General features: G+C 38.3%; 1 protein-coding gene across 2 annotated transcripts in view; it reads right to left on the reverse strand.

Moving 5' to 3' along the window:
- KCND2 (potassium voltage-gated channel subfamily D member 2) overlaps positions 1 to 18,765 on the reverse strand; it is a 264,945-nt gene that overhangs the window by 35,797 nt on the left and 210,383 nt on the right. The window lies entirely within an intron of this gene.

Below are 18,765 nucleotides of genomic sequence, written 5' to 3' on the forward strand. Positions count from 1 at the left end.
ATGGGAGATTTCAGAGTTACTTGTGCTGGAGAGGACAGATCAGTTCTGGGTGTTAAACAGCTAAAAAGCCACTAAACTACATTTCATTGCTTTCAAAGTGGGACAAATTTTGGTTATAAATAATAAGATGTTACATTTCTTTTTATTCAAAACTGTGCTATTACAGGCTCATAAGTCAGATAGCAATTCCAGCTCTCTCTCTCCAGGCCTTTCCTTCCATAATGTGCTCATCAGCATTAACCACCAAATGCATTTGCCTTAGGAGCTAGAAAATCTCTATGTTCTATTATCAACATTATGTCTTTAATAAATAAGCATGCAGGTATATCACTGGCCTGTTCCTTTTCAGAAAGTGTTGGAAGGAGTGGGGGAAAAGTCTACATGAGGTCAACTCTCACAGGAAAGAAAATAAAAGACAAAATTAATAGAAGCTTCTTAGGGAGTAATGCAGCAATTTCCATCTGTGCCAATAATTCAGAACACAGCTGAGCAGTATTTTTCCCTCTGATTTTATATTATGCCACTTTTGTTTTCCGCCCTCCCTTCTCCAGTCTAAAAAAGGTTCCATCTGTCTGCAAATCTCTGATCCTCCCAGTCATAAGAACCACTGTCCAGTCAGTGGAACTGAAATTTTAGTTTGTAGGATCACGGCTTAAAGGCTTTGGGATCCTGTGTTCATAGAAATATGCGTGTCAACATATGTGTCCCATCAGAATAACCTCAAAGAGAAGAACAAGGGGCCTGAGGGAGCAGAAGAAAGAGGTGTCTGGGGGCATGGTTCCTATTCCTCAGGGATTATACTCGTGCCTGTGAGAACGGCCATGCATGTGGTCCTCCTGCTCAGTGATTAAGTGCTGTGAAGGTTAGGTGAGGAAACCACGTGGATGTGTTGGTCACCTTTTAAAGAAATTTATCAGCTTCAGCTCAATGCTGTCTGGCATAGACCCCAGACCAGGACTGGATTTCATCTACCAGCTCACAGGGTGGGCGGAAGAGACATGCAACCCAGTGGCTGTACCTCCTGCATATTTCTACTCACTGCTGCTGGTATCCCAGAGGGAGAGGGGTACTGCTTCTGCTCTGAGTAAAGGGTAGTCTGTGAACCTCAGTGGACAATATGGACCAAATTTTAGGGTGTGGTTGCTGGTGACTATAAAAGTGACTCAGCTCATCTGCATCTGTTCTATCCTTCTGACATAATAATTATGCAACTATGAAAAATGAGCAATCAAATAAAAGCAGTCAGTGGAGACAGATTTCCTGAAACACAGAGTTCATCAAAGTATAGTTACGACATAGTGGAGCCAAATTCCTGTTAGTACAAATGTTTGCTGCAATAAGGAGAGTAAGCCTTAAATAGTGCTGGAGAAACACTAAAGACAAACAAAACTTTGTGACAGTCCAAGTAATTGATGCATTTTAGCTTGTAGATAAGGGATTGAGCAGATTTACTTAATCCTTTAAAAAACCCCTCCACCTTAAGTAGTTTATAAACCTATATAACATATTACTTGAAAAATAAATCAGAATGTGACGTAAACCAACAAGTGTAATAAATGCTGTTGTTCTTCCAAAAATCTTTTGGACATGTCAGATGTAATTACATTGATACTTATTTTATTCTGTTCCCATAAAAGGGATGCATTTGTGGAGGTCATGTACTGCATTATATCTAGCCCTTTCTACTAAGCTGAGCTGTTATGCAAGAAGTGCATTAGGGCTACAGGGTAGCTCTTGCCAAAGGCCGAGTGGCACCATAAAAAAAGAACACTTAGCAGAGGAGACTTCATTAAAATATTTCTCTCTTTCTTCTGCAGACAAACAGTTTTGTTTTGTAGAAGTAAAAATCCTATTGTTACAGAGTCATGGATGCTAGCTATTTTTGGTACCTGAGTCTGTCAAGGTCTCAGGGTAGCAGTCATGGAAGTCTAACATAGTCTTTTTTGCTTGTTTTCTATAAATAATGCCCTAAACCCCTATTCCAGATCGTATCTGCAGTACATGAGGAGGGCAAGAGGACCTAAAGAAGAAAGAGAGGGATATTTTCCCTGCTGAAGTCAATATAAAGGCAATGTGTTTGTCCTTGCATGTTCTGTCTGAGCTTATTCATTGAATTAGTAGGAGCAGGATTAGACCCCATAATACTCTTTCAAATTGACAGGAGGTGGATTAGGGCTAAAACTACTGATAACAACCTGTTTTCTTCAAAAACAATCTGCACATGAGTTTTCAGGATTTAAATGTAAAAAATTGTAAGTATTGTAAGCTTGTAAGTATTATATGAAACTACTTTTGAGTTGAACTTTACTGGAAGAATAATTCCTTAATGACCAACAGTTACAGGTTTGTGTAATGAGTGCTTTTTAAGCTCCAGAGACACAGTTTCCTTTGGCTTCTAATACAAAAACATGTCATTTATTAGGTAGAGTTTTGTAATCACTTTGACAGGGAACCAAAATAGAGGTCTTTAATGAAGACATATTTCAAGGTGGAGAAACAAAAAGTTTTGCTGTGGCACATCACTTTGAGAGCACCATAGACTAAATTCTAACCTCATGTACACCAATGAATCCCCACTGGAATCAATGGGCAGTACCACAGAAAAAAAATGAATAGTGAACTTAAGTCTGAAAGCTAACCTCTGTTACTGGTATTCTTTCAGTACTATAGCAAACCAGCTCCTTGTTGATGATGAGGATTTACTACCAGTGCAGTGCTACTAATGTGTATTTACAGACAGACATGAAGGCAGTGTCTATGCTCAAAACCTTAGCAGAACTTAGAGTTACAGAAGATGAAACCAAAATAGAAGTTAAATTATATACTGTTACTGTACCTGAGTTTTGAGAATGTTGTTTGTGATAGGAATATCCTTTCTGTGGTAAGAATGGTTGGAAGCATAATTTATGGTTGCATAGTCCTTCTCCTGGATTTGTCTCACCTTCCTCTAGAAAGCTATGGGAGGAATCTGAATCAGAGAGCTCTCAATTCTTAATGCATAGTTGACCCATTTCCAAAGAGTTCAGGGTAACATCTTTCTCATCATCATCTGAAAGCTAAGGTAAAGTCAAGTGCTTTAACTATGGAGAGCTAAAAAGCAGAAGAGATGAATTTATGCCCATACATTTATGTTCTCAGAAGCAATGAAGATGCTCAGAGACCAATGATGGTGTTCTTTAGAAGTTCTCCATACTCCCTTTCCAAATGTCAAAATCAAAAGCATTTCTTCTCAGTAGATAGTAAATACTCAGAGAAATAAAACCTGTCTTTTCCCTTTATATGCACAGAACATTTTACTTGCTCTTTTTTTCTTTGTTTGACTGTGCTTACCTATCAGTACATGGGTACTTTCTCATGTGGAAGAGTATTTAATCACACTTGGCCAGAATTTTACGGAGTTTAATAAATAACATTTTTGTTTTTTGGTGTTTGAAATTATACTTTTGACTTTGTGTTTGGTTTACAGATGAGGTTGACAGGTCATTTCTAGTCAAAGGATATTCTAATTATTTTTATTGCAGTTTTTATTATTACTGTCTTAAGCAATGGAATATATCCTTCAATATTTCATTCACTTGGTTTATTAAGATACACAGTCTCTTTTCCCTTTCCTTTTGATTTTATGTGCCTATACAGTTTTATAATTCTGTCCTAAAGGATAATCTGTAAATCAGTTCATGCTCATGTTTTATATTAGTATGTGGTAAATAATATAGAGAAACTGCTCAAACCTATTTAACACACCAGACTGGAAACTCTACTGTGAGGTATCTTACTGAGCATTTCACAGGTCTCTAATCTCCATTAACCTGAACAAATAACTACAACCCACACAAAACAGCTAAATCCAGGGATGAATATTTCTGAAGTAGGAAAATTAATAATGTTTCTGCAAGTTTGTGTTAGCAAAGTCAACAGAAAATTATATTTGTCAGTAATGTGTTGTCCAGACATTTAAATACTCTCTTTTTATTCCTCTTCTTGCCAAAATTACATTTAAAATAAAGTATAAAGAACCACTTCACTTAGAAGAGCAGCCTGTATGTTCATTAGTGCTCAGCTCAAATTATCTCTTCCAGCAAACAATGCCATAGTAAAAAACCAATACCACTTCTTAAGCTTTTGGAACAATTATTCTAGGCTGAAAATATAACGTGATGGAATTTCTTTCATGGTCTGAGCTGCTAATCTCTGTAACTGCTACTCATTTGATGAAAAGGACCCAGAACCAGCCCCTGAGATATGAAAAACCATGATGTGGGCTGAAAGACACCAAATGAGACTTCTGGAGCACCTTAATAGCTTCTTGTCATACCCAGTAGGAGTACAGATGTGCCACCCATTTTAGTGTAAGGAATATCATGATGACTTCTGGGGCCAGCAGGGTTTGCAAAGCAGAACTCTGCAGAAGGTGAGGCTACAGACTGGATTGGTTTGTGTATCCTTGGATACACAGTTAATGCATCTTCAGTCTAGCAAATCCAGGCAGCATTTTCACCCAAAAGTCATACAAAGTTTGAGAGGACAGAGTGCCATTCAAGCCTCTACAAAGGGGCTACCATGTGCTTACCATGTGAAATGCGACACGCTTCTTTAGGACACATTCATACTGTCCTCTGTGGCATGGAAGGTACTGAAAACAACAACTCAACAACACTGCAGTGGGACATTATAACAGCCAATGAGAATGTGGTACCAAACTCACTCTATATTGCTCTATGAGAACTTTGGCAGAAGAAGGAGCATTGAGGAAATGAGAGCCCACTGTTGATTGTGTGAGTATGTGACTGAGTGTCAAAGGACAAGGAAAAGACTACTGTGTCTTTTTTTGTTGCATTCTTTACAGGCAAAAGGGTCTTTGCAGAGAAGAGCCAGAGCATATCTGGCAGGGCAAACTGGAGAGGATGTTCTTCTTAAACATATGTAGTGCTTTGTCACCAGGAGTTTAGCCATCAAGATGAGTAACATTGCTGTGGACCAATACTAGCCAACTGTAAAGTCTCCTCTGATGTATGGTGTGATTTTGGACTTCCTGTTGCAAGGGATGTGTTGGGAAACTGGAATAGGGCTAAAATGTCTAGTCAATGTGGAGTCTTTGACCTTGGATACACTTGGAATTTGTCTGGAAAGGGTATGAACATTGCGACCTGACTTCAAAGTTAGCCCTGTTTCGAGCAGACTGGACCAGATGACCTACAACAGCATTTTTTTCTACAATTCTGTGATTACATAATGAGCCAGCAGCTCTTAACAGCAGGTCGACTCTCAGCACTCTCCTTGGGCTGACATACTGTGAAATGTGTACTCCAGATACAGTCCTTTGCACTTCTGTTTCTTCTCTTTTTCTTTGACCCCTTCCCCCTATTGCCACCACCCTCCTCAACCCCCAAAATTATGAACAGTTTAGCAGTTGGAGACTGCTGAAATACTGATTGGGCTAATAGCATTTGTGAATTTTTACCCTGGTTTTGATTGCTCCAGGCTAACTTTCCTACTGAGATTCAAAATAAAGCAGATGATGTGAAACAGTTCTCAATTCATGAGTGGCATTTTCAAATGAATTACTGAGTTTCCTTTGATTTTATTTTTAAATTTAATTTTAGACCTTTTTCAGCTTTGCTTTAGCTCAATATATTTTTTATAACTATACTTATTTACACTGTGCATAATAAGGCTTTAGTGTATTTTCTCTTAAGAATCTCTGCACTAGTGGATGTCGCTTTTGCAAAAAGGAGTGTGCTCCATCTCCTCAACAGATGAAATGATGATGATGAAAAAGCTGATAGGCCAAGACACGGCAGAGAGACTCATGACTTTTCCATTTCCCTCACCCAGAGGATTGCAGGAGGATTGGAAATGGTTGTGGTCAATTCATAACGCCTCGTCTCTGCTACTCCTTCCTCCTCACACTCTTTCCCTGCTCCAGCATGGGGTCCCTCCCACAGGCTGCAGTTCTTCAAGAGCTGTTCAGTATGGGTTCCCTCCATGAGGATAATGTCCTTCAGGAACAGACAGTTCCAGCATGGGTCCTCCATAAGTCTTGGCTGCTGCCAGGATGCTGCTCCTCCATGGAGCAGCTTCCTTCAGAGCATCTCTATCTGCTCTGGCTTGGGGTTCTCCACAGGCTGCAGGTGGATATCTGCTCCCCTGTGGGCCTCCATGGACTGAAGGGGCACAGATGCTTCATCATAGTCTTCATCACAGGCTGCAGAGAAATCTCTGCTCTGGTGCCTGAAGCACCTCCTCCCTCTCCTTCTTCACTGATCTGGGTACCTGCAGGGCTGTTTCTCTCACATTTTTCTAACTTGTGTCCCTCACAGATGCTGCAAAGCATTTTTTACTCTTTCTGAAATTATCACAGTGGCATCACCAGCATCATTGATGGACTTAGCTTTTGGCAATAAGGTATCTGTTTTGGAGCTAGGCGAAGCTGGCTGTGCCAGACAGGGAGGAAGCTTCTGGTGTCTTCCCACAGAAGACAACCCTAAAGCTATCCTTCAACTCACCAAAATCTTGCCATGTAAACCCAACACAGGGGAACACAGTGGTGAGCCCTGAAATCAGTGCAACAAGGACTGAGCTCACCAGCATCAGGTGGATTGTCCCACCTGAACTCTTGCCTTGCTGCACCACTGAGGCTGCCCATTGCCTCTGAGGTGGCTATGGGCCCTAAAGCAGTTGGTGTATTTGCATCTGGAATATCACAGCTCTGCATTACAGCAGCTGATAACAAGTAGACTCTATGCTGACACTTCTCACTGCACTCTGTTCATTTTTGCCCAGAACTGGTATAACTGTGAGCATTTATGTAAAGGGTTAAGATGAACAAAAAATAGATCAGAAATATCCTATAGGACAGTGGTCTAGATTCTTTTCAGACTCATTCAGAATGACTGAAACTATTGGCTAAATAACAGCTTGACAAATACTTCTGAACAGCTTGTCTCTTTTTTGCTTCCCTGCCCCTGAGAACAAAGCTCAGAGATCAACACTCTCACATGGGGTGGCCTTACAATCTCTGGATTTTGAAAGAAGAAAAAAATCTGAAAGAACTGAAACAGGATTTTTTTTTCTGTCCAAGTCAATGCATATAAAAATTGGTCTTGGAAGACAGGAGAACAGTCAGGGCCATTTTCGGTGGCTCAGAAATGTGCCTTAACTGGATAGCAGTAAAGGTTTTCAACACCTCATTTGATAATAACCACTCATCACAACAAAAGGCCATTACAGGCTCAGCTCTAAATTTGCTCTCCCTAAATAGAACAGATGTTATAATCTCTCACCTACTGATCAGACAATCACAAATGAACCAGCAGAAACGGTCTCCAACCCTGACTATAAGCAGACACTTTCCAGTTTGGCCTCAGGTTTGCATGGGCTATAGCTGGTTTTTTTTGGCCCTCTGTTCCATTAAACTAATGCCTTGTTTCTCTGTTCTGGCTTTCCATTAATTATCATCAGGGCATTTGACTAAATTTTTAAATTTCAAAACATGCCTTCTGAGAAAATCCATGCCCTGTGCTAACTTCTGTCTTCGATAGCATTCATGGTCCTCTGAAACAGCAGAACAACAGGCTGATGTGTGCAGGCAACAAAACTTGCAGAGGATAATGGACATTATCATGCCCTCTTCTGCACAAGATAAGAATATCTACATTACTCTAAATGCTTTCAGAACAAAAGATAACACTTAGCTTATTTTCTCTCAATAATTTGTTTACACATGCACAAGACACACATTTGCCCCTTATCACACAAATACGTACAAACGCAAGCAAATAAACAGAGCCAAGCAGTTTCCTCTCTGGGCTTGGGAAGAAAAGATATCTATTTATTTTCTTCCTGTTTTAGAAAACCAGAAGGACACACAAAGTCTGTGATAAGGATTATTTAGTATTAAGAGAGAAGCAAAAGAAAGAGAGAGAGATGTAATATATATGCAAGATGAATCAAAAGAGATTTCAACTAGATTTTCAAATATCAAAATGTGTTTGTAGGTCTGCTAGCAATAAATATTTTCTTTTGAATGATACACTGAACTAACTTGATATGAAAGCAGATATTTGAAAGAAAAACATGAACACTAAAGTGTTGCTCTGAAGAGAACTAGGCTGCCACGGCATTCAGTCAAATGTGTAATTTGCTGATGAACAAGCTCATTTGGCAGAACTCTTTTATTTTTTTCTCATACTTGGCTGTTCTGCCCATGAGTACTCATTTCTTGGGGTTTTTCTTTCCTCTCTAAATTGTAGATATTTGAAAGGCTGCCCAAACTGTCTGTACATGTGCTCCCATAATTTCTTTAACAGACTTAGTTTATTGAGGAAAATGGAATTATGAAAAAATTCAGCCTATTACCTTGGGACATGTATAATGCCAAAATCAATGGTTCACCCTCTTCCCTCTCCCCTTAAAAGCCATTACTGGTCAGGGACCTGCTCCATAAGACTCAGGAGGTATAAAACTGCCTGCTCTTCGAGGCTGAGCAGAGCCCAGGCTGGCACTGTACTGGAGGTCCCTGAATCTGCCCTTACTTTCATCTGGGCTATTCTACTCTTCTCCATCCAGGTGCTCCCATCATCCCCTGCCTGCTCCCTATCAAAAGAAGAATACCCTTTTTCTTTTCCAATGAATCTTCAGAAGAATGAAATGAATCTTTTCCTTTTCAATGAATTTTCAGAAGAAGAAGGGTCGTTCAGCTGTCTTTGTGAGGCAGCTCAATTCAGCAAAGATCCAGGTCAATACTCAGCACTACTCCAGCCTGTGCCTGTGCAGTTTACCTGTGTGCACACACGTTTGGGGGCAGGGGTCACAGGCTACACAGTGTTATACAGTGATGCTGTGACTCCTTCCTCTGGCCGTGGGAAATGCTGTTGGTGCTGGGATGACTCAATTAACTTCCTCCTTTTACTGGAAACGTGCTGAGAATGTTAAAAAAAATAAAAATAGTGGGAGTTGATCTGAGATGTGAACTATGCCCCTCGACTCCCCTCAACCTCTTTAACTTTTTCCCCAGTAACTCAAGGTTGCATTTGCCTGCACTTGCTCTGTCCACGCCTGAGTGTTTTCAGCTTCATGCCTGGTTCCCTGCCTGCCTGAGCACTGTGGAGACCATGTTTTCTCTGAGAAAGAAATGCACATGTTATCCTGTCTGCTTGAACCAGGAACTATTTCTATGGGGAAAAAGAACAATTGCTGTTGAATTACAGGCAGGCACTTCTTTCTGAACATTGTTGTAGACAACAGCTGAGGTCCACTGAGGTGAATGTGAAGATGTGTAATGTAACTTTTACCTGCTCCAGACTGACCCTTTTTTTTTTGTAAGGAGGGAGTGCAATTTTTTACACAGAGAGAATGGATTGTTATAACACTCTTATTTTAGAAGGCATGAGGTTGTGAATGGAGGATTCTGGATCATAATTTCAGTTGCAAGTTTTTTCTTTTTATGCTGGATCTAATAAGTTCAAAAAGGAAGGTGAGGTCACAGCTACTTTCCATGGCTTTAGCTCCCCACAGCTGACTTGTATCCTTAAAGGCTTTGAATAAGATCTGTGTCAAGGATAATTTAAAGATGATTTTTTTTTAATTTGGAGTAAAATAGTTTTGTGATTCTACTATCAGAGCTACAGCAGGAGGTCCTGTGTATTCCTTCTAGCTTTGTGTTACATTTTTGCTATGTGCTGGGATGTGAAATCAAAAATTCCAGCCCTCCTTGCTAAAGGCATATAATGAACATCACATTACTTTTCATCTGCAAAACATTGTCAAGAAAGTGGAAAACAACAGCGAAATACAACATAACCTTTGTTACTGCAGAAGCTTAAATCACAGCTGAAACTGAAACCTTCTCAATCACATATGGACTAAAAATGCCCTATTCTGAGAAAATGAAATAGGCAAATCCATGGAACTAGGAGACATATCACATTATTAAAAAGGAAAATCTACTGAACAGTATTTCTTGTAAATTTTGTAAATAATTTCAATACAAAAAAAAAATATAATGCTGGTCTCATGAAAGTCTGAAAGTTTTCTGTGATTACAGCTGTATGATCAAGGCAAGAAAATACAATTAAAGGTTCTCAGTTTATTAGAATTTTACCTAGAGGAATTGGTTTTGGCTGCTTTTTATTCAGATTTTTGTGTTCTTTCTCTTATTATCTTCTCTTTTATCCAGTCAATGGAAACCGATCATTTCAATTTACTTCCAGGTTTATGCCATGTAACTAAGATGCTATCTAGTACAGCTGGCCTTTTTTCATCTTTATCTTCTCCATTTCCCTAATATACCACTGAATTCTACCCACAAATTTCCTAAACCTTTTCTCTATTCCTCCCATTCTGTTCTGTGTTGCTGTGGAATCAAGGCTGTGAAACCTACATTTGAATGGCACACTGACCATTTTCAAGTGGTCTTGGCTGATTTTGTTTTTAGGAAATGGAATGTAGAACAATAATTTTGAATAAGTCTTTTGAGTTGGAGGTGATAGAGCAAACCTTGGTGCTAACAAGCAATTTGGGTTGCCAGCTTGTGGGTTTCTCCAACTACTTTTCCTCTAACCTTATTTATGTGCCTGCCCAAATTGCTTTGGTAACTCATTCAAAGCTGGACCTTTACTGCATTTTGCTAGGAAAATGTCTGAAATTCATCCAGAATAAAATCATAGACATTTCTGTGACATGACATTTATAAGAATAAAACACCACTCCAAAACTTTTTCAGGTGTAAATAGCATAGGCTGTTATTACAGACCTCAAGTCTGGGCACTGGAAGATCATGTCTCCATTGCTTGGCCACTTTTGCAGAGTGTTTCCTGAGGAATCAGTGTTCAGCCATTTGGTTTCTGTCACAGGTGGCACGATACTGTTTTGTTAGTACTGTGCCATCTTCTGATGGCTGGCCAAACCTGCTCCTTGCCTTTTCCATGTATTGATTTCTTCATCTGCTCTCTAAATTAACACCTTTCTTCATTTTTATTTCCCATTTAAACCTATTTTGCATACTTGTTGTAGATATATTTGTATTGCTTCATTTAGTCCTCAGACAGAATTTTCCATGGTTAATTCAATCTCCTGAATTAGAAAGAATAAAGTTTCCCTTTTGTTATGTGATGAAGTTAGTCAGACCATGTAAAAGTAATTTTCTTAACTGGTACAGGGGCTTTTCCTATTTATAGGGCAGTATTTATAACTGCAATAAAGAGGTCATTTAGTAAGTGAAGCATTTCTTTGTCAATGAACACTTTTCTTGAACAAATGGAAGCTGGGACAGAAACTCCAGATTAGCATATCTCTCTGTCAGTCTTTAAAATGATCTGGTAAGATCCAGGCTCTTCACTGTCACCAGGTGGGGAACATGCATCTTTGAAGTATTTTTACCAGCTCTTTGTGATTTTGTTGTGAGCTGAAAAAAAATCTTTTTTTGTGTGGAATTTAATAATCCCAACTCTGAATACTTTTCTTAGTAATTTCCCCCAGTGGAAAGGAATCTAGCATATTTTGAACCCTAGATTTATATGTGTCTGAAGCTGTGGCTGAGTTCCTGGAAGAGAGGAATCGCATACTATTGTCATGGACATTGTGTTATTTTAATGTAAATTGAACTATTAAATTTCTTTTTTGCTTCCAAAAAAAAGTTTTATTCTGCCCACATCTATTTCACTTTTTTCTTAAGAACAGATATCACACCAAACAGGGTTACTACATTTGGAATGACTATTCCACAGACCTATCTAAGCAGCAGAATATTCAAAGATGTACTTTGGACATCTAACATCTGAAGCAACCCTTGTTCTTAAGAAACAAAACCTAACAAACCATAATTTAAAAAATAAAATCCCACAATGTATTTTGAAGCATACAACACTTTGTCAATCTAACAGACTCTTCCCTCTATTCGTCCACAACACGCAACATCCAGCTCATCTCACGGCCCTAAAGCTCAACCCTGAAGAAATCTTAAAGGCCCTGTTTATATTCTATGTGTACTGGATTTTAATTTTTGGAAGATATGAAGCCTTAGTTTTCTGTCCATACGCTACATTACCTGGCTTGGTTATATGTAAGGAGGAAAAAGTCAACAAAAGTTGGCACACTATACTTTGTTAGCTTTACAGTCACATCTTTTCAATTTCTTTCAGGCCTCCTCTAGGTTTTGTAAATATTCATCTGAAATCTTCCCAGTTATTAGCATGTCATCCAGATAACAGACAACACCATTTACCCCCTGCCTTACTCAGCTCATTCTTTGAAACACAGCAGGTAATTTTCTGTTCATACCTAAATAGCCCCTCATGTGTGTTTGTCATCAGAATATTTTTTTAATTCTAGCTGCAAAGCCACCTGCAGGCACTCTTGGGTCCAGCCCTGTTTGGTTAGCTGCTCCCCACTCAGCACTTTGCAAATAACTATTCTGCTCTCGAAATCAAATATTGTCCAGTTTGAGCCAAAAGTGGTTGATTGTTTCATATTTCTGACAAGCTTTTCTCTACTGTCCCCCCTAAAACACAGTTTGCTCAGTCCATTCACTGACATCCAGAGGAGGAAACAGGCTCTGTTTTTCAGTGTACTAAGCTACTTAGCTACCAGATTTTGCAAGGTTTATGGCACAGGTCTCCTCCTCAGAAACATAGACATGATTTTGTCACTTGCAGATGACATTGCAGCTACACCTGTTACTAAACCAAACCTGTAATAAATACTACTTTAGTATGAATTTTCCTACTCTATTACACAGTTGATTAACTAACTTCCAATACAACTTAACTTAGGGAAACAGTTTCTCCACCCCCTTCAGTTATGATTGCCTTCAGTGTTAATGAAGCATATTTGTAAATTTCTGTGACACCAAGACCTACCAGTTAATCACCAATTGTCCTTACACTATCACAGTGCAGTGTGCTAAATATGTTCACTTTCTACTGTGCACAGCCAGCGCTCAGTTATCCATAGGCAGTTTATTTAGTTGACAGATTAATTGTACCATAGATGCAGAGACTCTGGGGGAGGCCAGCACAGTTCTGGCAGGATTATTCATGCAAGCACAGCTCTGTGCAGTTGTTGATGCATTAGTCTCACTGGGTGCACACTGACCCAGACAGGGAGGATGCAAAGGACCAAAGATATCTCCAGCCTGTTCCAGCATGTGCAGGACAACCTGTAAGCACAACAAGCTAAGTTATGTTTCAAGCAGAGCCCCTTGGATGCACGTAGAAGTTGACTCTGGTGCTGTTCTTAGGGGCCTCTTACCACACTGAGCAGTGCTGCAGGAATTTGACAGCCAGCTTGGCTCCACTCTTTGGCAAAAGCTCCTAAACTCTTACAGAGCTGTGACACTTAATGCAGAGGAATAGTTCAATAATAATCATCTTAAAATAGATAGGTACCACTAGTTCAACTGAGGACCTGACACACCACCCTTGTACTCAGCCAACCTGCTGGCGTGTCCCTCTTTATAACTATTGCCCCACTCTGATACCCAGCGTGTTCCAGACCCTACAAGCACCTACCCTTCTGGCACTGCAGCTTCTTAAATGAGCGATGCTCCCCAGTGAACTGACTCAGAGAATGGACTCAGGTTAAAACATTTAATTTCCATATTACTTAGCAATTTGGTCTGTGTTTGACGAAATACTACTGCCAGCCCAATGGAGGCAGAGGGGTGGAGGTGGAAAAGAAGGGCTGGGGTGAGGACTGCCTCTTGGATGTAGCACTGTTTTGTGCAAATTTAAGGTGTTTGCATAATTAAAAACTTACTTTCAGTCATCAGAGTGCTTATTGAGTGTCTTTTACAAAATTTTATTGAAACAACCAGTAGCAGGAAACATTTTTGACTTGCCAAATGGCATAATAATTTAGCCTTCTAGTTAATTTTGAAGACAAAACTATGTTCTGTTTTGTTAAAAAAAAAAATGGAAAAATGTGCAGCGTAAGTTTTTAATAATTTCCTTAGAAGTTCTGTAATGCCTTTGTCTCAGTAAGTTCCACTGTTAAAGTATAATCTTTCAAAGACCGTGTGTGCTTCATATCTGGCAATGCTAAGGAAATAGCTTTTGTATAGTGGAACCTTCCATACGGTTTGTACAAATTTGCTGTCAAAGCCTGAATCTCTCTCAAAACTTTTCCTGCTTGCATTATATATGTCCCTTTTACCCAATGCAAACAGTTGATTTTTTCTCTCTTTTTTATTTCAAGATCTAATCCTTTGCCAGTTTTCTGGTTTGTATTTTGCTATATACAGAGGAGTTAAAAAGTAAATTGCCTACTGATTTTCATAAAAATAGGCTCAAAATATGGCTTTATTTCCCTAGGATGTAAGACAATAACTCCCAACTTCCAGAAATTAAAGGCAAATAACACAGAGGAATAATTTATCCTCCCTTGCCGCAGGAATTGTAAACCATAACTGAAATTAAAGCCTAAATCTTGATCACACATTTTTTATACCCTTGTTCTATACGAGAAGAGCAAATCCTTGACATTTAAAGTTGAGCTGAAATTGTGAAGCTGAAATTGTTTAGATTCTGTTAGAAGTGCCTTTCAAAGCAGTTACTCTCTTTGGTCCAGTGGAATCACTTAAGGAGAATTTTACAGATGTACTCCCTAAACTTGTTATCCATTTTAACTCCCATATGAACACTTTAAATACTGCTAGAATCAAAATATCCTTCTAAATTTAGAAGGAAAAAATGAAATACTAAAGGGGAGTTTGAAAAAAAATGTGGTAATTATAAATTCAACCTAGATCTTGTTTACAGTGGTAAAATCAAGAAGTATTCTCAATTCTGTATTGTACAGCTGGGAAGGAGCTGGCAACAGAGGGAGGAATATAACTGCCTTTCTCTCTGGGATGCTTTATATAACCCCAAGCAAGAGCAAAGCTGTGAGCTACGTTTATTAATCACAAATTTGAGGCAGTAATTTCTCACACCACTAGAGAAGAGATATGATGCAGAGGTATTGCATTGATCTAAATCTACAGATTCAGGTCTCACTTTATAATTTGAAACACTGCTCAATTTGGTCCAAAGATTTCTAGCCTACTTTCAGCACAATAATTAAAGAATGGCAAAGGATGCCGATGCCTGTTGCTGGCTGACCTGGAGAGATGTGATTTGGAAATGAAAAACTGAAAGAACTGAGCAGCAAAGATTTAGATACAGTGCTGAGAAAAAAAAAAAAGGAAAGAAAGGACAATAAAGTAACAGAAAATAGAGCAGACAATCAATGAAGGCTAGGCACAAAAAAATTCCTGATAAACTAGTGAGAAATTGGGTGAGCATCAAATTGAGGAAGATATGTGCAAGTGCAATAGAAAGGTAGTACGAATTAGAAGGTTTCACCATTTTGCAAAGTGTTTTCTGAACTTGTGTGATGAGTAAATACTTGAAGTAACATACTGTAATTGCTTTTATTGTCTGTCACCTCTGGGATAGAGCAGAGGAATACCCTCTCTACAAAACAAAGAGGTTGGACATGTATATTTGCCTGATTATAATCCCAGGCCCATTATCTTCAGCAGAAAAATCACCCACAGCTTCAGGTATTTATAGACTTTTAAACCCCGACAGAAAATGGCTGAAATAAAAATAACTGTTTTCGTGGTAATTTTTTTTCTTAATGTACTCCAATTACTCAACCTCTAATATGTTTAGATGTTTTCAAGACAGTTTATTTATAAATATAAGATAATTACAGAAACTCTTAGAGAAATAGATCCAATTATATCTACCTGTGAAGTCAGCATAGTCATATACATTCTATGTATAAGTGGAGTGAATTTATTTCAACAGAACTGTGAACTGTTGTGTTCCAGGTATGGTCAGATCATGATAACAGTTTCAAAGCAGAATGTAGGAATTGTCTTGAAATGAGCACACTTAAAAGACAAGGCTGATTTTTCGAAAATGAAGCTGAGGGGATTCTCGGTCTCTGTTCACAGAGGATATTTAATGTAGTGATAGTTCAACAAAAGAAAGGATAGCAAATTAATGATTACACTCTCATTACAAGATACACACAAAAATCCTGTTTAAAGTATATGGACTGATGATTTGTTTCATGTACCCAAAAACAAAGCTTCTCAACATTTCTGTATGACAGGGAGAAATCCTAATTTTTCCTGAGAGATATAGGTTATGTTAAAGGCAATGGGAGGTATTTTGTATTGTACTATTTTTTAAAACTTATAAGATTGAAAGAACTCACCACAGTTTTGGTCATGAGCATTTAAAGGACATTTTAGACAATCTGCTTCACTTGGAGTGAAAACTAGCACACCCTATTTAAATGGACGTTGTGACACCAGCTCCCTGCCTGCTCCTCAACAGTTATACATGCACAAGGCTGGTGCCATTATAAGCAGAGATAAAATAGGCATATGAATCTTGACTTTCTACTGCATCCAGGATTTCTCATTTGAAATCTGGGACCAGTGAATCGTTTCAGACTAATTGCTTCCAGACATTGTTCTTTCTTGAGAAATTTCAGGTTGTGACAGTTCTAAACTGCAGGAAAAATTTTTAGAAGCCCTTCATTACAAAACCTCAGCATCTGGGAGCCTACTGGTTCATTATATTTTCAAACACTCAGAAACAAAGAGAATGTGAAATTTAAAATGGTCCAGTTACCATGGCAAGTATATATATATGCATTAGCATTTCCAAGGAAGAAAAGTAATCCATTGGTCAGGGCACAAGTTATTTTTTATTTCTTAACTTATCTATAATGTTTAGGAACAGGTCTTACTTCCAGCAAAATAAATTGGACTCATAAACACTTAAAGCATTATAAAGTAACCACATTTTCTGGCAAAATATTTCTCAAAAATAACTTCTTTGTGAGATATGAACAATGCATTCCAGTATCTCTTCACTAAAAAAATGAATGCATTGCCAATGAAATATAAGGAATCTGTGGAGTCCATTTAATTGTCCAGTAACACTCTAAATTATGAAGGAAAGTACTGTGGCACATAAAACACAGTGCAATTGCAATTAAAAGCTACAGAGAAAGCTTAGATAAATAAAGAAGATATTAATAGAACTATAGAACAGAAAAGGTCAACTGGTTCCTATTTACTTGATAAAATTAAAAGCCAATGCATTTGATTCATACTGGCATAGTTCCACACTTTTCATGGAGTTCATGGTGGTATATTAAAGATCAGTAAGCACTCCTTACTGCACACACATTTTGAGAAATGCTGAAAGGAAACAATTTGGCAGATTTTGGAAAAATCTCATTTTTTGGCTAAACTTAAAGGAGATGAAAGCTCACACTGAAACCGTCTTTCAGAAGGCTGTTACAGACCTACTGGATGCCCATCTATTTTCTTCACGTATTAATGTAGCGCTTATTTTTAAAAAATGCAGAGGAAAGGCACATCTTGAAGAAGATGGGAGTCCATTATTGTTTGTTGCACTCTATGCTGTTCAAACGGGGCTGCTGAAACTCTCCTTGGTAGCTGTGATACAGGTTTTCAGAACTAATCCTTGCTCCCTCTTTAATAAGTACTTATGCAAAGGAAAGAGAGCTCTCAGGAACAGCCAATCTGTTGCTTAGATGGCATGACAAATTGTGCCCTTGTCAGACTCATGCACTTCTCATTTGCTGAAGCTAACATGGGTCGCAGAGTTAAAAATGGGAGTAGAATATGGCCTGTAAGTGCTTTTTAAGGCTCTCTTCTTCTTAATTTCCCACCCTATTTTATATTTCATTAGTTCATAAGTGCACTTCTTTTTTCATGCAGCTTAGTTTTGAAGCTTAAGAAACTCTAGAACTGAAAAGCATTTGTTTGTTATTGAACTCCGACAGGTGCATCAAGGCACTTCCCTTAGAATGCAGTAGTATTTGGAATATTTTGGTAATGAAGGAGGGCAGGGCGTATTGTGCTTGAGCTACTTTCTTGGTTTATTTCCTTTTCAAGTGAATTTATAAATTGTTAAAGAGCCTCTGATTGACAGCCTTGCTTTCTATTGCTATTTACAGAACAGATACAAGCATGCACTTTGCTGCAGTTTCATGTTAAATTGTCTTAGGCAAAGTTGGGATAAAGTGGGGTGCTAACCAGAGACACATGCATCTTCTACATCTCAAACATGGTAAAACTGAGCAAAAATTTATATTTATTAATACCTGCTGCCAACATTAAAAAGAAGCTATTACCTCTACCTAATATTGCACCTAAAGTATTGGATAATTGAATGTATTCCAGGAAATCACATAGCAATCACATTGCATTGATACTTTAAAATTTTTGATGCCTATACAACAATAGTATTTATGATAATATTTAAGATAAATATTTACTATATTTGTAAGTTTGGGAAAATTTAAGTAATTTTTTGTGCTCAGGTTTTCTGTAACTCCACAAGCCTATGAGACATGTGGTGCTTATGCTGTAGTATTATTTAATTTAGTCTCTCAAAGCCCATATATCATACTATGTGTTTTTTAAACTGATTCAATTTACAGAACATTTTTAATGGGGTTTTTTTCCCTTCATTCTCATCAGATATCTAAAAGGAATGGCTTAGGACACATTAAAGATCTATTTGCCTTTTGATTTTTGTGACATCTTTCAAATTTTATGCATGCCATTATTTTCTTTCTTCCTTTCTTTCAGAGGTGGGAAGAGGGCCAGGCAGGGTGAAGTGCTGCCCGTGCAAAGTTAACCTCTAGCAGCTGCTACCTTAGTGAGCTATAGCAATAGAGAGGAGGTGTCCTGGAAATCGTTACATTCCTTTATGCCATTTTCAATTTGCT

The sequence above is a fragment of the Passer domesticus genome, chromosome 5 (genome assembly GCF_036417665.1).
Source record: "Passer domesticus isolate bPasDom1 chromosome 5, bPasDom1.hap1, whole genome shotgun sequence".
Lineage (NCBI taxonomy): Eukaryota > Metazoa > Chordata > Aves > Passeriformes > Passeridae > Passer > Passer domesticus.